General features: G+C 35.9%; 1 long non-coding RNA gene across 3 annotated transcripts; it reads right to left on the bottom strand.

Moving 5' to 3' along the window:
* Nucleotides 1-26,433, bottom strand: LOC126816733 (uncharacterized). 3 transcript variants are annotated; one of them, XR_007678535.2, is made up of 7 exons: nucleotides 26,285-26,433; nucleotides 15,773-15,972; nucleotides 7,426-7,602; nucleotides 5,271-5,406; nucleotides 4,691-4,810; nucleotides 4,292-4,384; nucleotides 1-1,814 (listed from the first exon to the last, which is right to left on the bottom strand). It is a non-coding gene; the product is annotated as an uncharacterized LOC126816733 (long non-coding RNA). The 3 variants fall into 3 exon arrangements; XR_007678536.2 differs by lacking the exon at nucleotides 26,285-26,433 and adding an exon at nucleotides 22,589-22,612; XR_007678534.2 differs by lacking the exon at nucleotides 26,285-26,433 and adding an exon at nucleotides 16,645-16,957 and having other exon boundaries at nucleotides 2-1,814.

Genomic DNA, 26,433 nt, shown 5'->3' with positions numbered 1-26,433 from the left:
TCTTTATTTTATCTAAAGCACGTACAAAATAAAATGAAATCACAAAAATACAAGTTAAAAATAGATGCAAGTTATATTTTTCATTATGTTATTTACACTATTTTACATGAAATATTTATACATGTAGATGCTTGTTATTGGTATATAGCATATTAATATATATTGTAATGTAGATGTATTGAATACATAATTAATGTAATAGTCTAATTCATGATAATGGTAAAATTATTCAATTATTCAATGTGTAGCATCTGTACAAGGTTCTGATAATTATTTATAGATGAACTAACACTAAATTAATATTTCAACACTAATTAGTAATTCAATACACACTATACACATGAAGATTAATATTAGACTACCATAATATGAACTAAGATTCGTTTAAATAAGAATCAACATAGATTAGTTCGAAATATGGTTAGTTCGTGAAATTTAGCAAAATTAATCTACTCTAACGTAGCAATATATCTGTCCCTGCAAAGTGTTTTATCATAATTTCAATTCCAGTTTATTTCACTGAAATCTTTTTTCACAAAACTTTCCAAAGCTCCTACTAGGGATGGGACCAAGTGCACTTTTCTACCATCTGAAAATTCTTCAGTCTTAGGCGAAATTGATTAAAACAAAACGATTTTGGCAAAATCTTTGTTCTATCTCGATTTTTTCGCTCGGGTAATTGGCATTTTTTAAAATGGCGGCCAAAAATGTATTTTTCGAGAGTTTTGTCCTCGAATGGGCAAGATATGTGTTCCAACATGTTCTTTTAATAGGTTTTCGAGTATGCTGAGTTCAAAATATTATATTCCAAAGTGGTTCCAATAATGGCGGCCATCTTGGATCTAATATGTGGTCCAATATGCCTTTTAATATGTTTTCGAGTATGCCAAGTTCAACAAATTATACTCCAACGCGTTTCGAGCAACTGCAGCCATCTTGGAGATGTGGATACATTTCTCAAACTCGTTCTTTAAACTGACTACATGTAGTTGTTTAGACTGGATTCACTATTGAACTGACTAGATGCACTACATTGCTACATTACCAGCATTACTACATTACTCAAACTCGTTCTTTAGACTGGATTCACCATTGAACTGACTAGATGCACTACAAAACGCATAATTAGCCATAGTATATAGTATAATGATATACTATTTAGTTGTGTTATATGTTGCTTTATGATATTGTTATTGACTGTTTAGTACTAATTTTGGCGGCCATATTGGACACATCTGACCGCATGCGACAATAAAATTTAAAAAAAAATCATTTTTGGCCAAAATGGCGGCCATATTGGATTCAAGATGGCCGTCATTGCTCGACACACGTCGGAGTATAATTTTTGGAACTCGGCATACTCGAAAACCTATTAAAAGACATATTGAAACACATATCTTGCCCATTCGAGGACAAAACTCTCGAAAAATACATTTTTGGCCGCCATTTTGAAAAATGCCAATTACCCCAGCGAAAAATTCGAGATAGAACAAAAATTTTGCCAAAATGGTTTTTTTTTTCAATCAATTTCGCCTAAGAAACACCCCTGCAGATTTTTGTTTGTTATTCTGTCCCATCCCTACTCCTACATAGAGTTCTTGCCCTTTAGTTTTTCATTCAAATGTATTCAGTTAACTTTATTTGGCAAAACGAATGCTCAAAAATAAGCGTTTTAGTTTTTAAACTGTGAATGGTTTAATGAACAGGAACAACAGAACTGCTTTCCTCGTGACTTGTATTCGAATTAGACTTGTTAGCTATTGTAATATGTTCTATTATTATCTGCTATCTTTGGCCGAGGTATATATCCCATCCTAAATTTAAATAGAAAAGAAAAATCAACATAATTACAACATCGATGTAAAGAAAAATAATATACTATTCAAAAAAAGTAGGGGATATTTGATTTTGGGGGCATAATACTAAAATATGCAAATGACTACGAAAAAAGTCACTATAGAACCTAACAGAAGAAACTTTTCCAGTTACATGTGACGCCCAAACGCACCAATAGCTACCGCATGGAATGCAGGTGATGCTTGGGATCATCATGGAGGTCCAACCCAAGATTTGCACGACTCTGACTATGAATGTTACAGTCATTGTGGCATTGAATTCCAGGGTGGAAACATCAGTTTAATTGTTTTAGTGACCAGAAAACAAATTTTGATATGCGTCGACTTACCCAAAATGAAAGGTTACGTGCCCTTGGCATGCTACAGATCGGCACAACACAGGCGGTTGTGGCGCGGACGATGAATGTTTCTCAGTCTGTCATAAGCAGGCTATGGTCCAGATACCGTGATACACAATCTGTACAGGACAGACCACGCTCAGGTCGACCAAGGGCGACAACTCAAGCCCAGGTTCGATTTATCCGTACCTTGGCCTTGAGAAATCGTGTCATCACAGCAAATCAGATCAGCGCTCGTCTTCAAACAGACACTGGTGTGAGAGTGAGTGGCCAGACGATTCGGAATCGACTGCATAGGGGTCACCTTCGCGCCCGACGTCCTCGCGTGATCCCTTGTTTGAGAGATCATCACATTCAGGCAAGACGTCGTTGGTGTAGGGATCGTCAACACTGGGATAATCGACGCTGGAGCAATGTGATGTTTTCAGATGAGTCAAGGTTCACTGTTGATTTTTTGGACAGACGTAGGAGGGTGTGGCGTCGTCGAAACGAGCGCTTCCAAGACGTTATCGTCATCAGACATGATCGATTTGGGGGTGGTTCTGTTATGGTGTGGGGAGGCATCACTATTGCTGGAAGAACGGCTTTACATGTTGTTGCAGGGCGTGTTACAGGCCAGTACTACCGGGACAACATCTTGGCAGTCCATGTTGTGCCGTTCGCACGACGTCATGGCCGCCGTTTCATCTTCCAGGATGACAACGCAAGATGTCACAAGGCCAGGATCGTTACAGGTTACCTCCAACAACAGAACATCACCACATTACCTTGGCCAGCACTGAGTCCCGACCTCTCCCCCATCGAGCATGTCTGGGACATGCTTGGACAGAGGTTACGTCAACGTCAACAACGTCCTGCCAATGTCCAAGAACTTGCTGCTGCGTTGCAACAGGAATGGGACAATCTGGACCAAAATGACCTTAGACGTCTCATTAGGAGTGTGCCACGTCGGATCAATGCTTGTTTGGCAAACAGAGGAGGATTTACCCGTTACTGACTTGGTTGTGATGCTGTGGTAACTTTGCTGTTTGACCCCGGGTATCATTTTACCCTTATAATGGTCAGTCTGTGCCTTACTTAGTCAAACGATCATTTGGAATAAATCGATGAATGTGAACTTCATTTCATTTTGTCATTTGTTTCTTCGTCAGTTTCATTAGGTGACTTTAATAACACTTAAAAATCAAATATCCCCTACTTTTTTTGAATAGTATAGATTGAGAAACTATGGAAAACCTAGTCATGGAAGTTCATAAAGTATTACTGAAACGAAAATAATGGCAATTACATGAAATCATATTGTAAAAATATCAAGAATGTACTATGATTATCAGAATAGTCTACAATCTGAAATAATAACTAAAGTTAAGGCCAAGCGCTCAGTCCATAATCACAGAAAGTTTAACTGAGAGCCCCACAAGATAATCAGTTTTTGGGCTGCTGAATTGGAGAGAGAGAGGGAGAAAGCGAGAGAGAGAGAGAGGGGAGGGGGTTAACGTCCACTCGACACAAACTTGGTCATATGGTTTAATTTTATTTCAATAATTCGCTTGCGCGTAGGGGTCTTTAACAGTGAGAGGAAACCGGAGAACCCGGAGAAAACCCACGAGTTTGGACAGGCGACCCTACTCCTTGTCACGTACAACCGGAGATTCGAAACCACGCCAGTCGACTCAATGACAGACTTTATAATACAGCACGCGCACGCTAACTATTCAGTCATCCAACCCCCCTTGCTGAATTGGACTTCGGTGCATATTTCAATACTGTTTCGAGTAGTTGCCTTGATGACGCAGTAGGGTGACGAAGAAGTTTATTATGAAGCCAGCCAAGTCCAATTTGATATATCCAAGGTGGGTACAGTTGCCATATTTTTAAAAAAAATATAGATGGGTGTCTGTATTCTGTGATGTTTTGTATTTGTAATACCTAAAGACCCGATTTTACTGAAATACTTGGCTCAGCAAACGGAATTGATCAAAAGTTCAGTATAGTGACACATCCTCCGGCAGCGTTGGACAAAGCATAGTAATCATTATGTTAGTGAGTATGGACTGGGGTAATGTCAAGGTGAAGTAATTATAATACGTTACTTACCATGGTTTATTTATACCAGAAACATCAGACGTCGGCGCATCGTGTCCCCAGTTATCATAGCCCCAATTATTATGTTTAGGGCTTTCTGGATGCCTGAGGGAGAAATTTGGAAAAGATTATGTAATAATAGCAGTTAAAAAAGTATGTTATCCAGGAAAGGGAACTTTAGCTATCCATACATTAATTCACGTAAACAATGCAAAATTCGAGAAAAAAATATTATCCAATGAATATAATAGCAAATCCCCAAAATAACAATAAAATGAAGTAATGAAGTTAGTTTAGTCCTCTATATAGTAAACCGTACCAGTAAACGGTTTGTATTTTACTACAGACCAGAGGTCAATACTAAACCTTACAACTAGCAGATCTTTGTAGGACATAAAGAGAGTTACTTACTCTTGATAAGCATAATATGCATTATTAGAAGGATCGGTGCTGCCTACAGATACTGCATTACCATAGTGATCATAGTTTTCATTCTTTAAATGTGGACTAACATTATCATCAAAACCACTCCTACAGTAGAAAACAATTCCTTTCTATGGGTCTTTGTTCCGCCAATCATTTATGTTATTTGGCTTTGACTTTCTTCATCGGGACATTATGAAATAGTCATGCCACAAACCACTAAGATAATAATTAACCGCCTACAGTGGCGCAGTGGGGTTGGCGGTTGGGGGCGCCCGGATGTCTAAGTGTTCATGGTCGCAAATGTTTCTCTGGATTTTGGACTTTAGCAATAATATCCGCTAATTAACAATAATACCCTTCCATGTTTCTCTTCAGATTTATGTTCTGATCAAAAAGTTGACGACGTAAACTGGAGTAATTCCTGTCTCTTTAGATACTGCATATCCTATAGATAGAACATTAAAGAGTATTGCCAGGATGTCTGCTCATTCTGTTGGAATTCAGTTTCACGTGTCCTTCAATTTTGTTTCCCCTGTGAATGACTATGTTTTTAAACCGCACTTACTTATCGTCTTCGTTTCGTCTTCTATAGCAAACACAATATGCTATAACTATTACAATAATCATTAATATTATAAAGCCAACAGCCGCTATTGATGTACCAAATACTAATTTTTCGTGTGTTGAAAAATCCCAACTCCCTATGTTAAAAAATTATATTATATTAAATGTTATAGGAATTTATATCTTTAAATTTTAATTAATTAAAGATGCATTATGTTAGATTGAAGTAAAGAGCCGGCCGTTATTGCTCTAATGGTTCAAAAATAGATAATGAAAATGATGAACCGTGTTTCAATCCGTTTTAATCTCTGCCATCCAATCTTCTAGAGAGTTGATTAGAGGTTTGTCATGTGAATAAATGTCTAAATAATAGTTTATAGAACTTTTGAGACCAAAATAAAGGCCTTCAATTTACACATTTAGCACTTACATAATGCATCTTTAAAGAATAAACAAGTATCACCCTTTTGTAATACATGGTTGTTCATTGTACAATAAATAAACAATAACAGATTCTGAATATTTTCGTCTGTATATCCTGATCCTAATACCAGCGGCTGCCAGGCAGGATACGCCCACATTTTCGAGAGATGGATAGAAAACAAGCTAAAACGAAAGTGATTTTTCCTACAATCAAGGGCCATAATTCAGGAGTTACAATTCAATATGCGCATATATCGAAAGGACCCGAGATCTATTGGTTATAAACTTACATTTCAAGTTTCAACAAAATCGGATAGAAATTGTGACCTCTATAGGATCCACAACCTTGATATAACATATTTTTACGCTATTTGAGAACGAAGGGCGGACATTTTGTCTGTCAGTTTTGGGCCGATTTTCACGAAATTCGAACTCAGTCGGCCTTTGGGTGTAACGGTGACATAATAATATGTTTTTTTTTTAAATCGGATCAAAATTATGACCTCTATAGGGTCAACAAGCTAAAAACGCAATTTTTCGTACAATCAGGGGCCATAATTCAGGAAGTTATGTTCCGATATTCGCAAATATCGAAAAGAACCGAGATCTTTGGGTTATAAACTTACATTTCAAGTTTCATCAAAATAGGACTAAAATTGTGACCTCTATAGGGTCCACAACCTTGATATACCATATTTTTACGCTATTTGAGAACGAAGGACGGACATTTTATCTGTCAGTTTGGGCCGATTTCACGATATTCGAACTCAGTCGCCCTTAGCGTGTAACAGTGATATAATAATACGATTTTTTAAATCGGATAAAAATTATGACCTCTATAGGGTCCACAAGCTAAAAACGTGATTTTTCATACAATCAGGGGCCATAATTCAGGAAGTTATGGTCCGATATGCGCGAATATCGAAAGGACACGAGTTCTTTTGGTTATGAGCATACATTTCAAGTTTAAACCAAATCGGATAAAAATTGTGACCTCTATAGGGTCCACAACCTTGATATATACCATATTTTTACGCTATTTGAGAACGAACGGCGGCCATTTTGTCTGTCAGTTTTGGCCCGATTTTCACGAAATTCGAACTCAGTCGTCCTTAGGGTGTAATGGTGATATAATAATACGGTTTTTTAAATCGGATAAAAATTATGACCTCTATAGGGTCCACAAGCTAAAAACGCGATTTTTCGTACAATCAGGGGCCATCATTCAGGAAGTTACGTTCCGATATGCGCGAATATCGAAAGGAACCGATATCTTTGGGTTATAAGCATACATTTCAAGTTTAAACCAAATCGGATAAAAATTGTGGCCTCTACAGTGTTCACAAGCTAAAAACGTGATTTTTCGTGCAATCAGGGGCCATAATCCATGAAGTTACGGTCCGATACATGCCAATATCGAAAGGAACCGAGATCTTAGGGTGATAAACCTATATTTCAAGTTTCATTGAAATCGGATAAAAATTGTGACCTGTAGACTGTTCACAAACAATTGTAGACGGGCGGACGGACAGGGGCGACGACAATATACGTCCACATAAAAATGTGGGCGTATAAAATTGATGATCAAATTTCCATCAACACTGTTTTTACTCATTTTGGGGTTATACAGTTATTAACCAAAGAAATCGAACTCAAATGAAACCTTGGCTTTCTTTGAATCAGTGTAATAATAAAAAAAAATATGATTTATGGAAGTGATTCCGTAAACTTACATTCACATTTTAGTTTAGAAGTATCAACACTCCATGTACCAGCCTTACATGTTACACTACTGTTACCAACTACACGGTGAGCAAAATCTGCACACGTTAAAATGATATCGGCACCATTTGTTCTATTTGTACTACTGGCTTCTATACCACTACCTAAGACTAACTCCGTGCAAGAACCTGAAATAAAAACAAAATTGAACATAATATTAAAACACCTGGCCTCTACATAATGCAGGAGCACACACAGACCCCCAATATTTATATGAAAGGTACACAGTGTGGAACAAGGCAACTTTGTCATGACAATTAATTACGAGTTAAAGAATCTACAAAAAATGTAGTTTTTAATGAAGTGGGTCATATGTTATCAAACAGATTACGTGTGTGTAGACTTGCAACAATCTAAAGCTGCAAAAGTGAGGCTTAGTTGTTTGATTTCAAACGTCTTTGAAGCAAAGGAACGCGAACAGAACACCAGGATTATACAAAATATTTGGAAGGGAGATATTATACCAATTACATTGTACACGTTACATTACGACAAAGCTGTGTTTGTAATCAATAAAAAAAATATGCGAAAATAGCCCTTTAATCTGATCAGTGGACAATTACATCAAAACCACAAATACTTTTCTTGAAGCAAAGCACGTCTCGGACGCACACTGACTTGAAATATCTAACCTTAGTCTGCAAAGCTTTCGTTGACCAGAGATAAGAAAGCTATATGACATTCCTCAACGACCACCACTTAAGTAAAGTCAACAGTAATGCGACAGTAGATTGGTTAGATTAGTTACAACTTTGTAGTTAAAGACGTCCACGTTTACTTTCTCGTTACCTTGTTTTATGTGATGTTGACATTCACGCTTTACTCCCAATACATATACAATATACCTTTCATGGCATGAGGGCACAACGTACATGAAGTTTTGTGTTTAACAAAATAAAAATGGTCCTGATATGTATCTTCCGGGGGTCAAGGTAAAATAGTCCCACATTTTACTTAAGATGTGTATTACCTCGAAAATCAGAGCCTGTGTCTAGTGCGCCTAGTGGCAGTATAGACATGTCCTAATGACACAATGTACTGCGTTACCACAGCACATTTAAACGCTAATTTGGCATGTATGTGTCTCAAATCACTGCTGGTGTGTCCTCGATATAATAATAGTAATAATCTTATAGAATACAGACAAACCATTGTGTCTTTTTCTAACTAAAACAAATCATCACATCCATCAAAATATTATGTCATTTTTTTCGAAAATAAAAACTAATAATCTATAACAATAATATCAATGAATTCAAATATGACATAAGTTACTTAAACTTGATTTCTTGGCTAACCGGGGCTAAAGTATTTTGAATTTAATCATATTAAGATGTTAAATCGGGTTGTTCTGATATGCCAGCTCGGGTAAGATAAGATTTTTATTGTATCGAAACATCCATTGAGGACAGCATACAATATAAACAACACCCTACACCTACACCCACCCACCACCACCCAAAAAACAAATGCAGGTGCATTTTCAAGAATGAAACAAAAGTCAGATCTGATAAGATGATGAATTATTGATGAAAAAGTTGATTGTTTGGAGATTTGATCAGACGATCACAGTATTCACACCACGGCAGTACGTAGTACTAGTACCGATGTATGGCGAAGAAGAATAATTTTATTGCAGCGAACGTTCATTGAGGACGGCATACAATATCCAAGTATTAAATACAAGTATATAAATTTGGACGGGAACAAAAATATGGACGGGCATAAATTCAGAGCACTCACATAACAAGACAGTATAAAACCCATATACAGGGTACATAATATATGGAAATACAAAACAAAACGTGCGCATGTAAAAGATAATAAAATATCATGCATATTTAACAGTTCATTTTGTCTCTCCGCAAAAAAGAGAAGTAGACAAGGGCTGCGACACTTGTGGATATAATACTTGGTGGGTCGAATAGATTTTCAAATGAAAAGGTTAGACCAATATTGTCAAGGGTTGGATATATATATATAAAATAAATAAAAGATTCTACTCTCAGGTAAAAGTATATAGAAAAATGAGGTTTTTAGAAAGGAAAAACTAATTTCATCTTAGCTAGCGCTTTCACCCACTACGGGGATCATCAGGCATTTAATAATGAGATAGTATGCAATTACATGACGTCATGGCGTTATTAATACATATTATATGTACATGACAAATGCCGTTCTTTATTTTCTAGCAAATTATTATCCGACCAGTTGAGTTTATATAAGGGGAATACCCTAAATTTTCCCTTTCCACATGTATCCAAGTGTTCACTTAGTGGAATCATTCTATTTTTGGGATTAGCAATGTGGGATCTGTGTAGGTTCATCCTTATGTTCAGTTGTGATTCGGTTTTGCCTATATACTCTTTATTACAACCTGGACATATTATCAAATATATAACATTTTTACTTTTACATGTCATAGATTGTTTAACTTTAAAATGTACATTTCCATTAATTTTTACTGTTTTCCCTTCAATAATGTTGTCACAAGTTTTACATCTATTTTCCCCACGCTTTGTGTCACTCGTTTCTGTGACTTCAGAATCAAATTTTGACGAAGTAAGTATTCGTCGTAAATTTGGGGGTTGTTTGTAAGAATTTATAATTTTTGTTGTATCCCATATTTCCGACATTTTTTTACTATTTCTTAATAAATATGTATCTTAATAAATATGTATCTTAATAAATATGTTATCTTAAATCTTCATATTTTTGGCATTCCAATAAGAAAATGTCGTCCAGATTCAGTTTTGTTTGCATTGCATTTTTACAGAGGCGATCCTGGGGTGGTATCTTAAATATCTACCCCTTTCAATGGCAAGCTGATGAGTACTTAATCGTAGGGTAGACATCGCAATTTTGAACTTATTATTAACAACCTCTAGATATTTTTGAGTTTTACTGAATTTCCTATTGAATAATCCAAAGGTTCTGAGTTTAGGGTTAGGTCCGCAAGATTCATCAAGGAGATCGTTAAACTTACTTTCTATTGAACTTTTAACATTCTGTCTCGAAATTTTTGTTGAAGAGATGTCATATTTTGCGAAAATATTTTGGATAGCCGCATACCATGAGGAAAGTTTTGGGTTTGACTGCGAAATTTTTATGTCTTCCTGGTATGCAGAATTAAGTAATAAGTTACTTAATGTATTACTATTTTCATTTCGCCTTTTATAGTACATAGTCATTTTTTGAAATATATCGATATTAACAGGAAAAAGTCCTAATTCGGCTAAGCATCCTATATGCAAGTCAGCTTACTTTCGTTCACAAAGAGTATTGGAGATTTACGCAATTTCATTTTGATTTTTGTTATTTTGTAACTCGAAATCTATTGGCATACGATTTTATGAACACAGATTTATATTTCGCATATTTGACCTCAATAATTAAAAAAAAAACTACAACATATCCACTGTTTTCGCGAGAAATGTTACTGCTGCTAAATAAAATATAATTCCTCTGGAGTGTAGATCAACGTTGGCAGCACATGAAAGGAATATTAAAGTTCTAAGTACATCGAATTCATTGACTTTCTCAGGAAACCCATAGCGAAAACAATATTTTCTAATTAAACGCCATTTCTGCAGCCCGGTGATCTGACGACGATAAAAATCAATAATCGACTTGAATAATAGACTACACCATGGTCACATAATCAACGTGACGCATCCAACCTAACCCAGACACTTTCAATTCTTTGACTTATTATTAATGGTATTTCATTGCAAAAACAATTAATTGAAATATTCTTTAAAAAATAAAGGATACAGTTTTACGCGTGTATATAGTGTTTAAGCAATATAGAATGGGCTTTTAAAAAAGTATATTTCGTAAAATTATTTTGCTTATAATGTATATTTCCATGATTATAGCTTGTTCAATTTTACAACTGAAAACAACCAGCGGCTGCCAGGCAGGATACGCCCACATTTTGCAAGAGATGGACAGAGAACAAGCTAAAAACAAACGTGATTTTTTTGTACAATCAGGGGCAATAACCCAGGAAGTTATGGCCTGAAATGTGCAAATATCAAAAGGGACAGAGATCTTTGGGATATAAAGATATGTTTTAAGTTTCATCAAAATCGGATAAAAATTATGACCTCTAAAGGGTCCACAACCTTCATATTACACACTTCTACACAATTTGCGTACAAAGAGCGGCCATTTTGTCGGACAGTTTCATTTCGATTTCCGTAATACGAATTCAACCTTCATTATGGTGGAATGGTAATGTATTTTTAACGTTTTTTTAAAATCGGAAAAAAATTGTGACCTCTAAAAAATCCGAAAGCTAAAAATGCGATTTTTCGAACAATCAGGGGCCATAATCCAGGAAGTTAAGTTCGGGTATCCGCGGTTATCAAAAGGAACCAAGATCTCAGTGTGTAATGGTGATATATTCAAATGATTTTTTAAATCGGATAAAAATTGTGACCTCTATGGGGTCCACATGCTAAAAACGCGATTTTTCATACAATCAGGGGCCATAATTCAGGAAGTATCGAAAGTAACCAAGATCTGTGGGTTATAAACATGCATGTCAAGTTTCATCAAAATCAGATGAAAATTGTGACCTCCAGAGGGTCCACAACCCTGATACACAATATTTTGACACTATTTGCGAACGATGGCCGGCCATTTTGTCGGTTTTGGTTCGATTTTTACGAAATTCGAACTCAACTATCCTTAGGGTGTAACAGTGATATATTGTAACGCTTTTTTTTAAATCGGATAAAAATTGTGACCTCTATGGGGTCCACAAGCTAAAAACGCGATTTTTCGTACAATCAGGGGCCATAATTCAGGAAAGTTATGGTCCAATATGCGTGAATATCAAAAGGAACCGTGATCTATGGGTTATAAACACGCATTTAAGGTTTCATCAAAATCTGATGAAAATTGTGACCTCCAGAGGGTCCACAGCCCTGATACACAATATTTCGACGCTATTTGCGAACGAGGGGCGGCCATTTTGTCCGTCAGTTACGGTCCGATTTTTACGAAATTCGAACTCAACCATCCTTAGGGTGTAACGATGATATATTGTAACGTTTGTTTTTAAATCGGATAAAAATAGTGACCTCTACGGGGCCCACAAGCTAAAAACCCGATTTTTCGTACAATCAGGGGCCATAAATTAGGAAGTTATGACCCGATATGCGCGAATATCGAAAGGAACCAAAATCTGTGGGTTATAAAGATACATTTCAAGTTTAACCAAACCGGATAAAAAATTGTGACCTCTACACAGTGTTCACAAGCTAAAAACGTGAATTGTCGTACAATCAGGGGCCATAATCCATGAAGTTACAGTCCGATACATGCCAATATCGAAAAGAACCGAGATCTTAGGGAGATAAACCTATATTTCAAGTTTCATTGAAATCGGATAAAAATTGTGACCTGTAGACTGTTCACAAACAATTGTGGACGGACGGACGGACAGGGGCGACGACAATATACGTCCACATGAAAATGTGGGCGTATAAAAACGCAGCGTGTTGAAAGCGGAAATCAGTAAAGGAATAAATTTATATTTGAAGTAGAAATCGGTAAAGGAATAATTTTCGAATTGAATTTAAGTTAGACAAATCTGCCGATCAAATTCTACGATATAGATTTGGTGGTGGTTTTCTACAAACGTCCATAAAACTACGATGATCCAACTAGATCAGTACTTGAGTCTAGGCTAATTTCAATATGTGTTTCCTATAAAATACACTAAGTAATAACAGAATAAAAAAAGATTAATCGACTACTTAGAAATCTGCATAATATTATGGATATAAGTGCATTTATTATCGATTAGTTAGATAGTCTGCAGGATTTAAGATCCCTATAAGAGAGTCTTAGTTTTTCTAACACGTGGCTACCTTTCTTTTAAGTGATTTCTTTGATACCATCACAATTAATATTTCTACATCACGTAAACGCCTTTAATATTTCTACATCACGTAAACGCCTTTAATATATAGCTAGAGGGTAAAAGTTCATCAAATAAAAGTATACTTATAAAAAAAGACGTTTATTATTTAGTTTCGGACAAATTGCTGAAAAAATAGAAAGGGTGTAATCGGTTATAAATTTCTATGCATAATTCTGTACATAAAGACAATAAAATGGTTGCCATTAAAAGTTATGAATGTGACCTCCGCCTTAAATACACATAAGTATTGAAAGGTCCAGATGGAACTATAATCCGTGTAAAGTATATTTGAATAAAGCGATGTTACACACTAATAGTGAATAATAGTCCCAATGAATTTAGAATTTTAATTGTGTTTTATTTATTTTCTCTAATATATCGTTGTGTAGCTGACGTCTATTTGTACATCGTGTCTATCTTACTTATATATGTATTCATCTATAAAAAAAAAACAGGTTTAATATTTAATTCCAAACTAAATATATCAGTACCCTAGACTAGTTGAAGGGAATGTTTCATATATTTCTATATTTTAACTCTAGCTAGACAACGAAGACTATGTACAGTCAACTTTGAAACATTTTCCACACGTATTCTTTGAAATGCCTTTCTAAATTAAGGATAAGAATTGTGACGTCAATGAATCAGAACTAGTAACTGTCGATTATTGACAATTGAAAAGGGCTGAATTAAATTCGACAAATAAAATAGACAAATTTGTACGATGTAGGACCACACTACACACAAACAAAACCGATAAGACAAACCTGCGGACAAGACACAAACTACACAGACATTTCAAGCAATAAACGACAAATATCAAATCCAGTGAATGGATCCAATGGCCAACTGCGCTGTATAATCCCAGGCTTTTGGAAGATCTGGTATTATTGATGATGTCACTAACGAATTATTTATTTGAGGGTAGTGCTCAACATGGTCGAGTAACTGTCACCATTATCTATATTTTGTTAGACTATAGACCATATCCTTTAAATGTTACATTTACTCAACAAACTGAGCAATATCGAGAGGTTTAAACGGTTTTTGGGCTCAATAGGTGTTTATGAATAATCGATACTATGGCTAGTGCATACCTTGTTTTTTAAACCTGTATCACCGTAGATATATCAGTCTCAGTTAGTTGTTTCGAGCCCTAGCTTGAATGATTAGGATCGCCTGTCCAACCTCGCGGGTTTTCTTCGGGTCGTCCGGTTTCCTCTCATTGCTAAAGACCTCTACGCGCCAGCGAATTATTTTCTATTTCGCAAATCAGTCCTGAAACATTGTTTTATAAAGAGTTCCCTAACCACTAGGGAATTGCAAGACTTTGGGAACAACTGAATCAACTGGCCTAGGAAACCATTAAACTTTTTTCGGTGTAAACTATGGTGGCTGTTAGCGGCCATTCAAATGTCATCTAAATCGTCGACAAGTCGACAAAATTAACCCGCCAACTAGACAAAATAACCCGACGATCGTCGCCTTCATTTCGTCGACGTGTCGGGTCAATTCTGTCGACTTGTCGACTTGTCGCCTTCGACTTATTCACAACCCGACAAGTCGACAAGTCGTAAAAATACAATTATTTCGACTTGTCGTGCGGCGACTTGTCGTGTCGTGCAGCGACTTGTCGCTTCGGAAGTTAATCTGTGCGCATGCAAGTTATCAAATCAGCAAATGCGCAAGCTCGAGTTTGACTTCCGCACGACAAGTTGAAATAATTGTATTTTGTCGAAGTCGACAAGGCGACAGAATTGACCCGTCAAGTCGACGAAATGAAGGCGGCGATCGTCGGGTTATTTGTCGTGTTGGCGGTTTGATTTTGCCGACTTGTCGACTTGTCGCGTTCTTCACAAGGCGACGATTTAGATTCATTTGAATGGCCGCTAACAGCCACCATAGTAAACAGCCTCGACACATTTTAGATTGTATTGATACAATGCATGACAAAAATTAAACAGTTATATTATTTTTGATCACTAAACTTGTTCTAGCACTACGTAAGGTCTTGTGTCCTAAACACAAACTGTCAGAAGTTCAAGGAGATCAATTGAATAAAGATCCATATATGCAGAACGCCCAGTAGATCGTTTACGTGGAGGTGTCTTTAGAGGTGGGCCCGGGGAAATAATCCAGCCATAACGTCTTGACACTGGTCCTTATGATCTAAAATGCTTCAGGATGTACCACTGTATGCCCCCTGGACATAAGATTAAGATCACGTATATCGATTGTAGAGTTTACATCATATCCAACTATGACACTTCGTTTATATTTTTAAATATGTTGATACAAACAAAACCCCTTTAAAACGAGTAATTATTATGTGTGCCAAACATCACATACTTATCTATACTTACTCATTGCTATGCTTTGTTTGTCTGTATGTATTCAAAAACTACAACATATCAATAATCTGCTATAATCCAAGTCGAAATATCCGATTAATATAATCCTCATACGTTGCATTGATATATTTTCAGTTTGATTTTTCCAATGATGGCGGATGTATAGTTTCACACAATGAAACAACAGTTATCGTGGTTGATGATGACCTCACCTATAAAAGTTAAATAATGCATTTAATAACAGATGTTATTTAGTTGACGTCATTAATTGTATTAAGGCAATCCTTGGTGGGATGAAATATTCATTTCGATTTAAAGAAGTCATGGAGAACGTGTTGCTACATGTTTAAAGCTGTATTTATCGCGGTGTCCAATCCATATAATTACATCTTATAGCATTATAACAATTTAAAAAGAGTTTGTTTTATTTTTCATCTAACATGCCAAAGACTACACAATAGTCATTACAATTCACGTTGAATATATTTCCATAATGACAAACTACATCGAAAATTTCTTAATTATACAGTATGAAATCATAGATTGAACCGAACCAATAGGAAATATACCGACCTCATTCTTGACAACTGTCTTTAATTATAGTAAGTTTAGTTATCTTCAAGTTACATGCAATGTTAGCCTACATGTTGGACAAAGTTACTAAACTATCTAGTGGACTGAGCAACAAGTACACCTAACTAAATACTATGAAAACTGTTTTAAATTTAAAATAAGTATAATTTAAACACAATCAAATAGGAAAGAATAGTATATTTCGTTATAAATTCATTGACTGTAGACTGTTTCATTAAATTTGTGAATCTGAAAGTAAAATTAAAGATACTTCACAAAAGTCAACCATAAGTAAAAACAATTTTTTTTACCTTACGGAAATCTCCACGCCAGATAGAACTTGGTGTAAATATTCCTTTTACAACCACCACAAAGACAATATGTGCAAAGTATGGTAACTATAGGTCCGTGTCAACTTTTGTTAAAACATAGCCTTAAACCAAATAACTGTAGATAGTGATAACATCCACTTTAAGATCCTTTGTATTCGGTATCTTCGTACACTTGCCTTTAGGCGTGTGTGTTGTGGAAATACCGTGTAAGAAATGTTATCGTTGCCTACACCTAATCCACAGCAAGATGTCATGAATGCTGGCCACTGTGTATGTTCTTTAAAGTATGTTCTTACAAGAAAACGTTTGTAGAAAAATATGCCTAAATGTTTACTGTTACACATAGATATGTGACTTAATCTGGAGTGTAAACACAATCGTCTCTATTGGCTAATTGGTGAAAATATCACATTTATGTTATAAGACGGTTGCGCCATTCTTAGAGACCTTACAGATAATCTTTAGTGGGTTATACCATGGACCTTAGTATTATAATAAGGTCCATGGTTATACAGTATTGTAAAAGTTGAATATCTAAAAGGAATATCAGTCCAAACATGATTCAATTCCGTTCAGTATTTACAAAGATGAATTGAATTTTTTTTAACATTCGGCATGGATCCACTGCAGACGAAATAAACTGGACATGGTCAAAACAAGCCAGCGCCATCTATAATCTTCACTAAAAGGTTTTGGCGGGCATGGTGATTATCTACCCTTGAGATTTTTATTTTCTTTGGTTAATTAAATGTTAAATAACCTGACAAGGAGTAGGATCGCCTGTCCAATCTCGTGGGTTTTCTCCAGACCCTCCGGTTTCCTCCCACTGCTAAAGACCCCTACGTGCAAGCGAATTATTGAAATAAAATTAAAACCATATGTTAGTCCCGAAATGACCTAGTTTGTGTCGAGTGGGTTATCCGTTTGATGAACGTAGGGAAGCAAAATATAATTGTTGTAAATCTGAGCTATATTCAATAGTAAGTTGACAAAAGGCAATTACGATATCTTTTTTAGCGACATTATTTTCTCTTTATTAAGAATGTGCATAATTTATTTATATAACCTATTAAGAAATTTACATTAACGATGTTCGTTTTATGAATATTGTATTATCAAAACTATCAACATGCATAATTAAAAGAAGCATTAGAGCTTTGGTGGTCTACTAAAAGGATTTTCGATCTGACGCCACATGATATATTATGATTACTAATTTTGTGAAAATTAGATTGTATGCAAAATCTGCCATGTCATCTCTGACATATAGACGTTTGAACTTTAAATTTGCGAGTCGTACAAAAGTCTTAATGGTTTTCATTACTCAGATATAGATGTTTAAACTTTCAATTTACGGGTCGGGTCGTACAACTGTTTTAGTTCTTTTCTAGGAATTTAACGAACAATCGTGCAAACTGCTCTACACAAACAAGACCAGTCCTTTGATTTTAGTTGATTAATTCGGGGTGTATAATGTTAAATTTATTTCAGGGAAAAGTGATAATATCTCTTTATGAAATAATATGTACTCCTTTAGAGACATTTACAGACTTTTGTATTACTTAAGGACATGTCAAATATATACTTCTAAACCCCCAAATCCTGCATTCCAGCATTAAACATTATATAGATAGAACGCTCTTAAATAAGAATGTCAGAGTGGTCTTATGTATTGATAATGAAATAATCTAAAGTTGTTGTACATTTGTTTGTGGTATGTAAATATCGGATATCAACAGGGATAAATGACGCCACGGTTTCCTCCAATGATAAAGCTTGATCAAACAAATAATACGATGGTGTCATTTCCCCCAAATTGCATTTTAAACTTTTCACCATGTTCGACTAAGGTTTTAATTGGTAAATGACTACTAGGTTTTCTATTGTGTTGAAACTAATAGTAGATAATAAATCCCTAAAAATCTATAATCTATCATCCTTTAAACCCCACCCAGGAATTTTAACTATAGTTTATTTTTAGTAAGTATATGATACGTTAAAAGCTTTCTTTTTAAAATTATATTATTTAACTAAACTATACCCTAACAGTGCTTTCAAATACCAAAAGTTACTTTAAACAACGTTGCTTTTAAGGGTCACATGTAACATTGGGGTTCCACAGTGGCTAAGTGGGTGAGAGGCTGGCTCGCTAGCCTGGAGGTCGGGTGTTCGATCCATGCATCATTCGGATTTTCCGGCGTGGTTCCCCCTTGTCAGTGATTCACGTAAAAGATCCCTTGACTCGATATAAAAGTAGGCCTTAGTGCCGCTTTCCGGGCAAAAATTCTCCATAGCACACTGTATGGCGTATGCCCGTCTTCATTAGCCCAGTTCGGAGCAGAACATTAGGACGTTAAACCCCATTTCATTTCATCTAACATTGTTCACTCTAATGTTCATCTACGATATACTTGAAGCCAGATTCCAACCTGTTGAGGTGGGGGTGTGGAGGGAAACACAGACTCTTGAAATTACAAAAAAATGTCAACATTAGCCAACTTAGGGTAAGGTAGATTGTGCCAGCTTTCCTTAAACGACTTGAAAACCACTAAATACTTTGACAGTTAAAACGTTATAAAAATAGATCATTAATTAAAATAATTGGGGCATAAAATTCTAAAATACAGAGTGTGGCATTTTATTATTATGGCGTGGTGGTCACTTTTATTTGTCACAGATTTCACTAAGTTTGACAACATGTCATTATATAATGTCATAATGTGACATGTAAATGTACACGTAGTGGTCTATAGAAGTCATATTATAGGCACCTAAGCTTATATCATTATTCATTAAATTGTCTTACATTTTTGACATGCCTAGCACACAAACGAAATTCTTAGCACGATTTCAAGGCAGGTCATTAAATGGTATACATATAGCGCTGTCAATATTTTCAAATCGTAACAAAATGCACTGGAACAAATGTTTTCAGGCGTAGTTTCATTAATTAATTAAGTAATTAGTATATTACCCCAAGAGGCGGGAAAGTTCAATTTTATTTTAATATTACTAGATCTGGGTAGAGTGTGGTTGTGTTCTATACAAGAACCGAGTATCGGCGTACCCGGCAATGGCCAGAGTATGGGTGCGCCCAGCTATTACCAGTAGTAGCAGTACTTTGGTTCTTTAACGTCTGCTTCCACATAAATGATATCGCCGACAAGACCCATGAGAGCCGAAGCTTCCTGTATTTTTCGAATATGATTTTCCAATCTTTCCATTTACGGCCATGGATTGGTTTAGTGGGACCGCTACCAATAGAGTATAGATGTGCTATTTAAACTACCAGCTACTATCTAAAAGGTCAGAGTATGGGTGCGCCCAACAAGAGCCAGGGTATAGATGTCTCAGCAAGGGGCAGGGTATAGATCCGCCATGTAAGGACCAGGGTATGGATAGGGCAGTTAAGGAAATGAAATGAAATGGGGTTTAACGTCCTACTGTTCTGCTCCTATACTGGGCTAATGAAGACGGGGCAGTTAAGGAATAAGAGACTATAAAATTCAATTCACCCTAGACATACAGTGATATATTTTAGTAATGCATAAAATCGCGTGTTTTCTGTTGTGCGATCATAAAACAAGGTTTATGTGTCTAGATACCCGTGTTGTGTGTGTTCTTCTGGAATCAAGCTGCTGTCTGGCGATTGCTCACAGATATGGCAGTTTTGTAGCTTGGGTTTTGACGTCCAATTATCCATTTGGTCAAATATGATGTAAACAATCAAAGAGATTGGTCAATTTAGGCTAATAACGTCGAACCCCACCCTATATGGAAACTTGAAATATACCAAAGAAACTTCCCACAAGATATATGTTATCAACCTAGAATTGAATGTTTAGCACATTATGACTCTTTTTTTTATATAACAATATGTCATTCATTCACTAAGTTGATTTAAGTATATACATGTACTGCATATATGTGAATCTAATAACTTGCCAAAGATATTAATTAATACAATATAATGCCATCATTTTTCTATATTCCTTGTCTATAAATTTGAAAACAATGTTGCAACGACAATATTTCTACAAATTTTGCCCAGACAGCAACACTATGTCCTACTCTTATATCGAATTCCAACTGTCAAGGGATCTTTTACGTGCACGCCAATGTGTATACGGGACCTCGGTTTTTCGTCCCATCCGAACGACTAGACAGCTGTCCTTGTCAGGCCACCCGTCCTGCATCACTGACAAGGGGAAAACACGCCGGAAAATCTGGATGAACTTTCTCGGCCAATGGAGAGATCGAACACCCAACCTCCAGGCTAGCGAGCCAGCGTTTTACCCACCGTGACCCCCGTGAATGTAACACACCAGATCCATTCACTTGCGTTAACATAATAGTACCTTGTTTGTTGTTTGCGTGCAATGTCTATATGGTTTGTGTCTCTTTTACCCTGCATGTTTTGCTTGTTGTTTTGTTTTTCATTTTAAGTGAAGCCTGTATCATTACAGATCCGGGACTGTTCAGTTGACCCAAGGATCCATTCACTTGATTTGATATTTGTCGTTTATTGCTTGCATTGTCTGTGTAGTTTGTGTCTTGTCCGCAGGTTTGTCTTATGGGTTTTGTTTGCGTGGAGTGCGGTCCTCATGCACTTCTATAATATAATATAGATTTTGAATATTATAAAAATTACAGTAGATATGCATGAGGGCTATGTGAACTTGTATAATGAATGAGAAGTGATATCAATTGCTCTAGACTTTAGAAGCCCAATCTACTTAATCTACACGAGGAGTGGTCATCTAATGTTTAGAAAAATAAGTTACGTACGTCTAACTAGTCTCGACCGCCTCAGCACAAATTATGTCCGCATTTTGAGGAATTTTGTCTGGACAATAATTTGTACATACAGTCGCTAATTTATAATTGTTCGTGTATACCGTTCATGGGCAAGTTTGCCAACACAAGCCCACAATTTAATGTGGAGGTCTTTTCCTCCCAATAAACCGAAAGACGTACAGATATCTCCGTTTGATCTTTTGTCCAGACCATTGAAATTGAAAAGAAAACAATTGAGATGCAGGAATCGAGATAGTTCGAACTTGAATTTCAGAAATCCAACGAAGACAACCCCAGGATTAATAGTCATCAGTCTAGTCATCAGCAAAATAGTTAACAGATCTTATTAGCAAAGCTAGGCAGACTACAGATCTAACTTAATTGCATTTATCTTGATAGAACACACAAGGGATAAACACCACATTATATTATGTACTCACGTCCGAAACTATACCAATGCATTGGGAGATATATAAATTAAATAAAAACTAAATCTCCAGGTCACAAAAGAGATATTTAACCACTGTTTCATGGATAAGAAATAGTTTCTTGGTCACCAGTAAATTGTTTCAATGGCATTTAGTAATTGAATTGGAATATACAGTTCACAATTCTATGGAATACAATTACTGCTTCTTACTGAGCGACGTTTCGACTAGGCTTCTCTAATCATCATCAAGCAATAATGACTAGAGAAGCCTAGTCGAAACGTTGCGCAAGTAATAAGCAGTAATTGTATTCCATAGAATTGTGGCCTGTATAATATGGTCATCAGTATGGTAGTTCCTAGTATAATCAAGGTCATTATATATGACTAAATACTTCAGTATAGCATTGTATATATTATAGGTTAATTGTAAAATACATAACGATAAAAATCAATTAGATCATTATATAGTTATTGGCAAAATGGTATGATTATTAACATATAAATTTATAGTTTGGAATATAATACTTATCACCATACAGAATAGCCAAATCAATATTACATTGTTATAAATATCTACATTATCGTTCTAAATATACATACGTATATATACGTTATAAGAATAATATGTTAGTTATTCAATGCAGTTCACCTGTACATGTAACGTAACATGGAACTTATATACATTAAAGAACTTACCGCGTGTCTTAAACACCTTTATATGTTATTGTTCGCAGGTCTCTCAATGTGACTACCATCACATACAGTGTCGCCGGAAAAAAAGAGCTACGTTTTATGGTAGTTGACCTCTGTCGTATTTGACCCCTAACTTCGGGGTCACGAGGTAAACTTCAGCAAACAGTGTCCGGCAGTAGGAGAAGCATAATTTATAATCATAGTATCTGTCAATAAATATGTGTAGTAGATCTATGGGTGGCTATAATTTAAACCTTCGTACAATATTGGAAATGCTAACTTAATTAATAGCTCAAATACAAAAGCAATCGTAATTTACTTCAAACTGGAATGTACCTAAAATCTACTTATGTAAACCATGTTATAGATTTTTTTTTTATCTTCGGCAATCTTTGTTTTAAGGACAAGGCGTTTAATGTACATATAAAATGTACTGGGTTGACTGTAGACACATAATGGTCTTGGTCTCTTTAAGAACTATATGACATCAGACATAATTTAACAATTTCAACTCCGTCTTGATTTACACCGTAGTTTCCAGCGAGCTTCGTCAGGCTGCGGTCTGAAACGACAGATTCCAGTCACAAACGAACTGTCCACAAGAAGTGAAAGAGGAGAAGAGAATTGAGAGAGAGAGAGTGAGAGCTTATAGTCCACTCGATACAAACTAGGTCATTTCGGGACTAACAAATGGTTTAATTTTATTTCAGTAATTCGCTTGACCGTAGGGGTCTTTAGCTGTAGGAGGAAACCGAAGGACCCGGAGAAAACCCACGAGAAGAGAATTGAGAGATGAGAACGTAAACCACAAATTGTCAGAGAACCACAGGGTAAAAAACAATCCAAAATCATTGTAAATTTTCATTCTAGTAGTAAATCAAGGACATAAATGGCGCCTGAAATCGCAAAACCTTGTAATTTCATCCCGACACTATGTCTAATTAACCCATAATTAGCCTCGGTTAAACTGGTTTTGAACCTAACGCGTTTTTATTGACCCGGGAAGAGAAGGCCAAGATAGGTGTTAGATAAATAAAATTGTAAATTTGAAATAACATCGCATTGAGCTAATGGTGTCGATATTATCGCGTGCTTAAAAAACGTTGCCAATCCTCCAGTTTAAAAATGACGGTGATTTAAGTTCTGGTTCCGCCAATGATGTCACAAAAACAATTTTTAAAAAAATTAACGGCACCTAACGGGGTGCAGCTAGAAATATCAAACAACTGTTTTAGAAATCTGTCACTATATGTAGTAGACCTATATGTGGCTATAATTTAAACCCTCTTACAATATTGGAAATGCCAACTTTATAATATTGGAAATATTTTCTCTTACATTCTAGGATAATCTTCCACCCGCTAAATGTAAGAAATAAATAAACTTATCATCCAGTCCCACACATTAATGGAATTATTATCTCCTACACGCTAGTTACTAACAGGCTAGAATAGATAGACAAATGATGGTTATAATGCTGGAATTGATCCAAACGCAAGCTTAAAGGAGCTAAGTCGCTAATATTTGGGACCTAGAAATTGACACAAATAGGCCGCAACGCATACAATAATGTAATAATATGAATGTATATAAATTGATTTACATTCAATCGTTTCTGTTTTTTCTGTAATTTCTAATCAGTTTCGGCGAAATACGCCAGTATTCTCAATCGAATTTCAATCTCTAGCGTCTGGTTATTCAAGTCTACGCCGATAGTATTTATTGGGCATGCTCTCCAGATAAGAATATAGCGTCACCGTTTGACATGACTTGTGGAATATGCCTAGCCTCGTTTTTCGAGTACCTTATTACAAATAGCGCTGAAACGCATTATGGTGCACGATTCGTGTACCAATTGTACAATGTTTATTTTGTCTTAAATATTGGATATCAGAAGGCCATTTTTTTCCGGTAAGATCACAACATCAATGTTGATTTAAACCGACAAATAAGCCGTGTTTTCAATATCGAAGATTTTTGATGATATTGAGTTAGAGACTTAACTACTTTAATATACCTATACATGTATATATACATTCATACTTTGGGGTTTTCATTCACCGTTAACAGTAACGCATAAGTTCCCTGTTACAATTTGACGCAGCCAGTAATAATATCTGCAAGGTATAACATGCGGCTGATTGGTATCATGTCGTGGTGTCGGGTGAAAATGTCGTGAAATGAAATGAAATGGAGTTTAACGTCCTACTGTTCTGCTCCTATACTGGGCTAATGAAGACGGGCATACGCCATACAGTGTGCTATGAGGGAAATTTTGCCCGGGCAGCGGCACTATCGCCTACTCTTATATCGAATTCCAACTGCCAGGGGATCTTTTAAGTGCATTCTAATGTATACACGGGACCTCGGTTTTTCGTCTCATCAGAAGGACTAGACAGCTGTCCTTGTCAGGCCCTCCGTTCTGCACCACTGACAAGGGGAAACCACGTCGGAAAATCAGGATGAACTTTCTCGGCCAATGCAGGGATCGAACACCCGACCTCCAGGCTAGTGAGCCAGCGTCTTAACCACCTAGCCACCGTGGCTCCTGAAAATGTCGTATTGTCCGGTTAAAATGTCGTTATGTTGGGTTGTCGTGGTGTCGGGTTAAAATGTCGTGATGTCGGGTTGTCGTGATGTCGCCTTATGAAGGGCGACACCACGACACCACGACATGATACCAACCATAATATGAGATATTCCATAATGTTATGTAGCTTATAAATTTTATTGGTAATAAAAGAGATTGACAGTATATATAAAAACTTGACAATGATGCATAGACGTATTACACAGTAGTTGTTGAATAAAACGATTTGTAATAAAAAGAGGAAAACAATTTTTCTTATCCTTGATGTTAACATCTTTACTAATATATCCTTAGGCTATTTACACGGGTAAACATAAGATTTAACAAAGTGGTGTTACTGCTAAACCTTCGGGTTAATAAAAAATATATGTCTGAGAAATATACCAGACCATACCAGAAATAAGTCGCTTGCCAAAATCAAAAACAATAAGAGTGCTGACATGTTTCAAATGACCATTTTAATGCAGTTATGAAGTTTCTCAGTATACAGTCGATAAGTAGGTCACGTATGCACGTGATTTGTTGCGTTATAACAAACGAGAAGAAGAAAGAAAGCAGCTGAATTATTTATAACATTGATGTAGAACAGTGGCTTTTCATCTTGACGACAATAATAATCAATAACTTGACTAGAAACCAAACAATAACAAAACACAGATTCTTCTATATTAACATTTCCCTAAACATAGGCAATTTTAAGGAACATGTTGAATATTGTCTATATTACTTCGTACAGGTTATTAATATCCCACTGCGTGCCGTTAATGTAAAAGTGGTTGCCCTGGCCAACGGCTAATCACACTCACATTATTTCATTCAACCCAGACTGTCACCTAAATTTTATATCAAGGACCCTTGAACGAGAATCATTTTAGTTTAGAGTCTTAAAACCGTGTTATCATAAGTAGTGGTCACTTCTGATTTAATTCGGGACTGGACTATAGTGTGACTAATCAAAATTATTTATTTTATGATTTACAATAGATTTAAGGTTTAGTAAACTAAGACTGTCTTGCAATTTCACTTTCAAAAGAAAAATATTATATTCCAAACCGCCATTTTAGATGAAAGAAAATTAAAAAACCCAAACTCATGGACTAGTTTCCTACCTGTCATTTTACCTGCCTGATTGCTTTCTATAGTCGTCTACTTCGTTTACCACGTGACTCAATATGGCGATCGTTTCTGTGTGTTTAATTCCAAAAGACAGCTCGGTTGAATATCGTTCAATTCACTATATTAATAGAATCTCAATACA

The sequence above is a fragment of the Patella vulgata genome, chromosome 3, assembly GCF_932274485.2.
Source record: "Patella vulgata chromosome 3, xgPatVulg1.2, whole genome shotgun sequence".
Lineage (NCBI taxonomy): Eukaryota > Metazoa > Mollusca > Gastropoda > Patellidae > Patella > Patella vulgata.
This window is presented reverse-complemented; position numbering and strand designations above follow the sequence as displayed.